This window comes from Seriola dumerili, unplaced genomic scaffold (genome assembly GCF_002260705.1).
Source record: "Seriola dumerili isolate Sdu_G_001 unplaced genomic scaffold, Sdu_1.0 BDQW01000002.1, whole genome shotgun sequence".
Classification (NCBI taxonomy): domain Eukaryota; kingdom Metazoa; phylum Chordata; class Actinopteri; order Carangiformes; family Carangidae; genus Seriola; species Seriola dumerili.
In genome coordinates, this window is record NW_019174257.1 from 12,255,581 (window position 1) to 12,264,626 (window position 9,046).

Below are 9,046 nucleotides of genomic sequence, written 5' to 3' on the forward strand. Positions count from 1 at the left end.
ACATGTAATTGCATGTAATGTAATTCAAAGCTCTCAGGCCATACATTTTAAATAATTCCTCTGCCACTGATTGTGATTCTAAATTCCATTGCATATTGATTACATGTACATTAGTCTGGAGAATATACAAAAACCTTCTGTCAGATGGACACAGAGAAAGCACTGTAGCCACAAAAAGCCAACTGGGCTCAACTCCAACCTCTTGCCCTTTGCAGGGATTTTAAATCTCTAACCCATAAACACGGAGTAAAGATCACTGCCGCGTTCCCCTGCAGCCTTGAGGACATCAGCCTGGCTGTGGGGGAAAAGATTGGGCACAGCTGTGTTAAATCGGCTGCCCGAATGAACAGCGCCGTGGTCATTTTTCTGGACCAGGGGGAGAAGGTGAACCGGGTCATCGAGACAGGTCTCACCGTGAATGAAAGTTTAGTAGCCTGCATGTGCTACAGCTGTCACAACCAGCCACCAAGGTGGTCCTGTCCAATGTCCCCCCTTCATAACCGATGAGTTTCTCAGTAGAGAGCTTTCAAGGAACGGGAAGGTGGTGTCCCCGATCAGAAAGATCCTGTCTGGATGTAGTCTCCCTTACTGAAACACCTAGTGTGTCACCGCAGACTGCTGTATATGATACTGAACAACTGGGATGAGGAGCTCAACCTCCGCTTCCTGGTTAAAGTGGATGATTATGACCACGTGACTTTCGCCACCATATAGATGATGAAGTGTTTCGGTAATTCGATTGCGGAGGTGGGAAGGGGAAGGGAAAGAGAAAGGAATGAAAGGGTGTGTGTGAACAAATGAATGACAAAGATGAGATCAGTGAACAGGTGGAGGAGAAGACAGGTGAGGAGGAAATGCAGGCAGTTGAAGAAAAGGAAAGTGGACAGGTAGAGAAAGCAGGAGGCAGCAGTGAAAAAGAAAGAAATGAAACAGTTAAAAAAGTGTGTTATGGAGTGAGCAGGTGGAGGAGGAAACAGAAACATTTATAAAAACCAAAGGTAGCAACAAAACGCAGGAGAGAAAACAAAAACACAAGTCATGCAAAAAACAGTAAAAGTGTTGAAAGGAAGAGTGCTGGTTTTAAATAACTTGGTAGCATCCCAGTTGTGGTACCGCTTAACCTGTGTAGACCCCCCCACCCCAGGGCTGTTAACAAATATACAGTGAAAATACAGTGATAATACATTTCTTTTGGGACTATACTGGATGCCACTGAGGGTGCTGTTTTTAGCCAGAAAGGAGAGGGAACAGGGCCTCTTCCACCTGGCCAGCCAGACTGCCACTTTTAGACTCCAGTTCTTACAGAAGTATCTGACAGGCCCAGCAGATCTGGTGTGAAGAGATGTGACCAGCTGCATCCTTAGGCATGCCAATAAGCTGGGGTTGGATCATGCTCTGTTTTTAACTGATTCTAAATGTCTAAATTTAACTGGGTTACCTCCGTTTTATCAAGGTGTTTTTAAATCGTGGGCCCATTTTTACCATAAAAGGTGTCCCAAAGCCGATTCTCTGCACTGTTTGTTGAGAGAACCACTGATTAACGGGGCCAGACTGGACGTCAGCAGTAACACAACACCTGGCCTGATGGGGGCGCTGATACGGTCTGGGACTCTGATCCTACAACAGCTGGTGGATGCAGTGGGGCCGGCGCTGAGCGATGCCCAGGCCCTGGGCTCTCTACTGGGGCTGCAGTTTCTCCGGGTGGCCCAGAGGATCCTAGAGCTCTGGACCTGGAGGCTCTCTGGGAAAGAGAGGAGCCTCCTCATGGACTGTTACCAAAAAAAAAAAAAAGACTAAACCTGATGCTGCAGACCCCTTCCCGGAAATATTCCAGAGCCCAGGGCTGGGAGAACTGACCAGCCCCCTACTGAAAATCCCAAACACACAAAAACTGACTCTACACAGAGCTGACAAAAAGACACTATATGAAAATTGTGTGACGAGCATCCATCCAAAAAATAAGTTACTAAGTAAAAAGAAGAAAGTGATGAACCTTGTTGTTCAATGCGTTTAACTTCTAAAGACACAATTGGTCATTGAACAAAAGTCCCAGACATGTTCGGCTCTCAGGGCCACCGTACTTTAAGTTGTGGTGACACATGTTTTTCACATTAAACATTGAACATGTATCTGTTCTGATGTCTTCAGACCACTGTAGGGATTTCATCAGCCCAGATGGAGGGCTTTCATACATAAAATCAGTTGTCAATGACACATGAAAATGCAGTACAAAGAGAAAAAATGTAAAACAGAACAAAACTAAGCAAAAAGAAAAAAATAATGTGAATGTATCGTTTTGCATTTCCTTACCTCTACATTGTTGTTGCCCTCTCCAACCATTTTCTTCACAGGTTAGATAAAAATTTCCTTTATAACCATCCTTGCAGACATAACTGGCCCGTTCACCGTTCCTGTATATCTGCTGAGGGTTTTGAACATCTGCATGCTGGAAATCACGTCTGTTGCAATTAATTTCTGAAAAAGTTATTTAGACAGTTAGATTCAGTTTAATATCTGTCTCTGAAATGTCACTATGGCAGTAGAGGTCAGTGGATTTTAGTTTGTGGTGCAGCATTAAAAAAAACTCATTTAGAAAATTTACCAGCAACATCTCCTGACAGAAACAATGCCATTGTTAGTCTGGACAATCTACATCCACAGAACACAATATCTAAATGTCTGCAGTTTTCATTAGAAATTGTGTGAATGAAGTGAAAAAACAGTTATTTGAAGCTTGATAAATACGTTGCGTCTTTCTGAATGTGATTAGCAACAGTTATTCCTGTATTTCTGGGGGAGGAGTGTGTATGGGAGTGAATGGGACATTGCTTTGTAGTTCAGATTTATGGAGTAACAGGCAACGTGACACATAAGTTGCAGATTTACTTTTGGTCTCCACTGTCTACAGGGCATCATTACTTGTATTTCATGTAAAGGCAAATAACTACTGTTGCAATGAACGCCATAGACTGGGACCAGGACAGATTGAAAATATAATCTTTGTTTCTGGGATTTTATTGTTTTGGTGGAAAATAAGCTTTAGAGTAAAAACATTGATCCAGTCTGGACCAAAAGCTCCTTCCTCATTTAATATATATGAATAGAAAATTAACATTAATGACAATAACACAAAGTCAACTTCACAGTACCTTGACAGAGTGGATTTGGTCTCCACCCATCTCTGGTGCATGTGGCCTCAGTGGCACCATCTGTTCTCTTATAGCCTCCCCTACATGAATAACGTACAGTATCCCGCAACATTACTCTTTGATCCCAATTCCTCCAGTCATACAAAGTTGGGTCTCGTGGACGGTTGCATGTAACCTCTAGAATAAGAGAGAGACTTGTTAATCTCAATTAATAGAGATATGATTGGAAATCATCATCAAGTGTTGACGAACCACCAAAAACAATCTCATAATGTGTCTCTGGAGACAGTCTGTTTGAAGCCCACAGAGTTTTGTACCTCTGCATGTTAGTTCGAAACTCCACTCTCCATCATCTTTGCATGTAGCAACTGCTGAGGTGTCTTGAGGGCGGGAAATGTAGTAGTTGTCTCCACATGTTATTTTTACTGTTCCACCAGGTGGAAACACATTTCTGAAAGGAGGGTCATAACTGGCTCCTCCGGTTGGAAACTGCGGCAGTCTGCATGTTATTGCTGCATTTGATGCGAAAGGAAACATATTTTCTGTTAGTTAGACAACTTATACAGCATGATTTTCACCTGCTGCAGAGATTCATCCACGTTCAGCCACAGGATAAAAAACCAAAGATGGTGAAAGAGTCTCATTATGAACATCCAGGAATTGCAGTATTTAGGAATTATTCGCTGACCAGAGTATTTGTAGCTCTGTAGTCTGCTCTAGGTCGACCACATGTTCAGGCCCAACAACATGTACTGCCCCTGAAATGAGCACCAGCCCCCAGAGAGTAAAACTACTGTGATCACACACAGCTTTTTGGCTTCATGCCATTCACCTGTTGCACTTGTCCACATGCGCAATCTTTTAATTTTACAAGCTGAGTCAAAACCAAGTGCTTCAAAATATTTTGTACAACTTTTTAATCATTATTATCACAGTTTTATTTTGAAGATTTCTCCTCTAAAGATATCTAGGAAATGATGAGCTTTATTTTACATCAACCCGAAAGAGACCTAGGCAGAGAACTCGATTCAGTATATATTTATATATATATATGCAAACAGTATATGTACATACATATATGTATACTCATTTTGTCAAGCCTCTGAACCAGGAGTATGATCAATTATGATTCAACAAGGTCCTCTTAGACAAAATTTCTTCAAGCATGAACGTTGGTGTAGCTTTACTTACCTTTTTTCTTCTTAAGCGTTAACTTCAACATTTAACCAACAGTTTTGACTATTTCTTTAATAAAAGATTTCAACACGTCTTAACAAAATAGTGTTTGTCCTTTAACTGTGTCTGAAGTAAGTGCAACTGTTTAACAATGTTTGGAATTGATTGGAAGTCAATAAGCCTCACAGGTTTGGGCAAGCCAAAGTTAAACATCTGTCATTGTGCATAACCATGAACAACAATAGGAGAAAAAAACTGTGTTTGTCCTTGTATTATTGTAGTTTCTTACCTCTACAATCTTCAGACCCTTCCCAACCATTTTGTCCACAGGTTAGAGAAAAACTTCCCTCACGACCATCCTTGCAATTATAATGAACCCGATCACTGTACGTGTATACCTGCCGAGGTTTTCCCTCAATGTCTGCATATGGGATATCATATCTTTCGCATGTTACCTCTGGACAAAATAAATGTAGAGACTGGTTACTGGCAAGTGGAAGCTGCATTGGGTTTTCACATAAGAAGAACTTGTTCTTGCATTTTCCACTTGAGTACAAACAGGAAAATACAGTTACAATGATTACTTTTAATAATTTTATTTGTATGTTCTGCAAATCAAAACTCTCAATCCTCTGCCCAGACATGGCTCTATAGACTGTGTTGATTGGGGGGGTGGCATTAATAGATATTACTAACTGCCAGACTTCAAGACTCGTTACTGTGCTACTCGGAGCCTCATTTAGGACTGTAAGCTATAACATGCACTGTTTTATGTTACCCGAAATTAAAGTCATAGGCTCTAATAATACATAAGCCCATAATGTATTTAATTTGGAATTAATTGGCTGATTTGAGTGCTGTCCTCATTTGGAAACTGATACACCTGGCAGCCTAAAGATGCTATTTATTTTTAGTAGTTTTATCATACGTTATCATTATCACCAAGACATGTTTTTCCCCTCCCCTCAGCATTTTAAAAATGTAACACATTTACTCAGAGACATTTTAACTGACTTACTTTGTACTTTTATCTGAGAACATTTTTACACAGTGATTTTACTTCTACTGTAGTAAAATGTCTCTTCAGTAACAGTAGTTAGTGGCCGTTCACGTGCTGACGTCAGGATAGTGTCTCATCTCCAGTCTCTGCAGTTTCTGCTACGGGTAGTTTACTGTCTGAACACGGTTAACATTGCTGTTTTCTTCATCACAGTGTCTAACTACCTGCTGTACATTTAAACTTACACTAGTTCTGCTCCAGCACTCAGAGCTCTCTGCTCCTTTTAGCACGTTAATTCAGCAGTTGTTTACATGCTACTCAGATGCTCGTTACTTTAGCTTAGCTGTTTGCGCTAGCTTCTCTCTCTCTCTCTCTCTCTCTTGCCTGGTTTGTCTTCATCCAGCAGATGAACTTGTTCATCAGAGTGTGGTGTTGTTGTAACTTTAATGTAGAGGATTGTGATGTTTATTACATCCTCAGTGATGTTTGCTGCCTTACCTTCGACACACGGCTCAGCTCGCTAACTTTCTCTAATCTGTGACTGCAGCAACAAGTGAAAGACGCTTGCAAACCTTAGGCACTGCACACATTTTACTTTGTCATTGCTATCCTTGAAAAACCACTTTTTGCTCCAATATCACAGATTATTTGTGGTTTTACTTGTAGTGATTCATTTCCTAATAATCTGAAATAACAGAAACTTTTTTTTTTTCTTTATACAATGTTCGGAAGTTAAAAACATCCGTAATTGTGGGATAAGCATGAACACTAATAATTTACAAAGGGAAGAAAAAACAGTGTTTGTCCTATTAACTGTATTATGCATTGTAATTTCTTACTTGTACATTCAGGAGACCCGACCCAACCGCTTTGTCCACAGGTTATAGAAAAACGTCCCTTAAAGCCGTCCTTGCAGACATACTCAACCTGGTCATTGTACCTGTATACTGACTGAACTCTTCCATCAATGTCTGCGCCGTGGTAATTTTTTACTTTGCATGTTACCGCTGGAAAAAAAGAAATGTAGAGACGGTTACTGGGAAGTGGAAGCTGCATTCTGTTTTCACATAAGAGTTGGCAAATCAGATTCAGATAGTTTAGTTATATAAAATATTCAGATAATAAAGTAGATAAAACAGGTAAAAGAGTTACACAGGATATAACACATGTAATTGCATGTAATGTAATTCAAAGCTCTCAGGCCATACATTTTAAATAATTCCTCTGCCACTGATTGTGATTCTAAATTCCATTGCATATTGATTACATGTACATTAGTCTGGAGAATATACAAAAACCTTCTGTCAGATGGACACAGAGAAAGCACTGTAGCCACAAAAAGCCAACTGGGCTCAACTCCAACCTCTTGCCCTTTGCGGGGATTTTAAATCTCTAACCCGCAAACACGGAGTGAAGATCACTGCCGCGTTCCCCTGCAGCCTTGAGGACATCAGCCTGGCTGTGGGGGAAAAGATTGGGCACAGCTGTGTTAAATCGGCTGCCCGAATGAACAGCACCGTGGTCATTTTTCTGGACCAGGGGGAGAAGGTGAACCGGGTCATCGAGACAGGTCTCACCGTGAATGAAAGTTTAGTAGCCTGCATGTGCTACAGCTGTCACAACCAGCCACCAAGGTGGTCCTGTCCAATGTCCCCCCTTCATAACCGATGAGTTTCTCAGTAGAGAGCTTTCAAGGAACGGGAAGGTGGTGTCCCCGATCAGAAAGATCCTGTCTGGATGTAGTCTCCCTTACTGAAACACCTAGTGTGTCACCGCAGACTGCTGTATATGATACTGAACAACTGGGATGAGGAGCTCAACCTCCGCTTCCTGGTTAAAGTGGATGATTATGACCACGTGACTTTCGCCACCATATAGATGATGAAGTGTTTCGGTAATTCGATTGCGGAGGTGGGAAGGGGAAGGGAAAGAGAAAGGAATGAAAGGGTGTGTGTGAACAAATGAATGACAAAGATGAGATCAGTGAACAGGTGGAGGAGAAGACAGGTGAGGAGGAAATGCAGGCAGTTGAAGAAAAGGAAAGTGGACAGGTAGAGAAAGCAGGAGGCAGCAGTGAAAAAGAAAGAAATGAAACAGTTAAAAAAGTGTGTTATGGAGTGAGCAGGTGGAGGAGGAAACAGAAACATTTATAAAAACCAAAGGTAGCAACAAAACGCAGGAGAGAAAACAAAAACACAAGTCATGCAAAAAACAGTAAAAGTGTTGAAAGGAAGAGTGCTGGTTTTAAATAACTTGGTAGCATCCCAGTTGTGGTACCGCTTAACCTGTGTAGACCCCCCCACCCCAGGGCTGTTAACAAATATACAGTGAAAATACAGTGATAATACATTTCTTTTGGGACTATACTGGATGCCACTGAGGGTGCTGTTTTTAGCCAGAAAGGAGAGGGAACAGGGCCTCTTCCACCTGGCCAGCCAGACTGCCACTTTTAGACTCCAGTTCTTACAGAAGTATCTGACAGGCCCAGCAGATCTGGTGTGAAGAGATGTGACCAGCTGCATCCTTAGGCATGCCAATAAGCTGGGGTTGGATCATGCTCTGTTTTTAACTGATTCTAAATGTCTAAATTTAACTGGGTTACCTCCGTTTTATCAAGGTGTTTTTAAATCGTGGGCCCATTTTTACCATAAAAGGTGTCCCAAAGCCGATTCTCTGCACTGTTTGTTGAGAGAACCACTGATTAACGGGGACAGACTGGACGTCAGCAGTAACACAACACCTGGCCTGATGGGGGCGCTGATACGGTCTGGGACTCTGATTCTACAACAGCTGGTGGATGCAGTGGGGCTGGCGCTGAGCGATGCCCAGGCCCTGGGCTCTCTGCTGGGGCTGCAGTTTCTCCGGGTGGCCCAGAGGATCCTAGAGCTCTGGACCTGGAGGCTCTCTGGGAAAGAGAGGAGCCTCCTCATGGACTGTTACCAAAAAAAAAAAAAAACATGCACAAGATTAGGTAACAAGAGCAGGGTGTGGAGCCCACACCTGTGTGTGAATCGTAAGTGTAACCTAGTAATCCTATTAGTGGCTTAGTTCGATCACCCTTTCACAAATGTTTGCTGTAGAATTGAGGTTGTGGTTTCTTGCTGAAATAAAAGAAATATGTTTCATTTCACACAAATGCAGCAATAACATGCAGACTGCCACAGTTTCCAACCGGAGGAGCCAGTTATGACCCTCCTTTCAGAAATGTGTTTCCACCTGGTGGAAGAGTAAAAATAACATGTGGAGACAACTACTACATTTCCCGCCCTCAAGACACCTCAGCAGTTGCTACATGCAAAGATGATGGAGAGTGGAGTTTCGAACTAACATGCAGAGGTACAAAACTCTGTGGGCTTCAAACAGACTGTCTCCAGAGACACATTATGAGATTGTTTTGGTGGTTCGTCAACACTTGATGATGATTTCCAATCATATCTCTATTAATTGAGATTAACAAGTCTCTCTTTATTCTAGAGGTTACATGCAACCGTCCACGAGACCCAACTTGTTATGACTGGAGGAATTGGGAACAAGAGTAATGTTGCGGGATACTGTACGTTATTCATGTAGGGAGGCTATAAGAGAACAGGTGGCGCCACTGAGGCCACATGCACCAGAGATGGGTGGAGACCAAATCCACTCTGTCAAGGTACTGTGAAGTTGACTTTGTGTTATTGTCATTAATGTTAATTTTCTACTTTCAATATATATTAAATGAGGA

General features: G+C 42.0%; 1 long non-coding RNA gene across 2 annotated transcripts in view; it reads right to left on the bottom strand.

Moving 5' to 3' along the window:
* LOC111216562 overlaps positions 1 to 3,536 on the bottom strand; it is a 24,815-nt gene extending 21,279 nt beyond the window's left edge. The window contains exons 1-3 of one of the 2 annotated variants that reach the window (XR_002664922.1): positions 3,467 to 3,536; positions 3,150 to 3,326; positions 2,313 to 2,475 (exon numbers count right to left, since the gene is read on the bottom strand). This is a non-coding gene — a long non-coding RNA (uncharacterized LOC111216562). Of the gene's footprint in view, positions 1 to 2,312; positions 2,476 to 3,149; positions 3,327 to 3,466 lie in introns of those variants that run through there. The other variant, XR_002664923.1, reaches the window with a different exon arrangement.
* Positions 3,537 to 9,046: the final 5,510 nt, after the last annotated feature.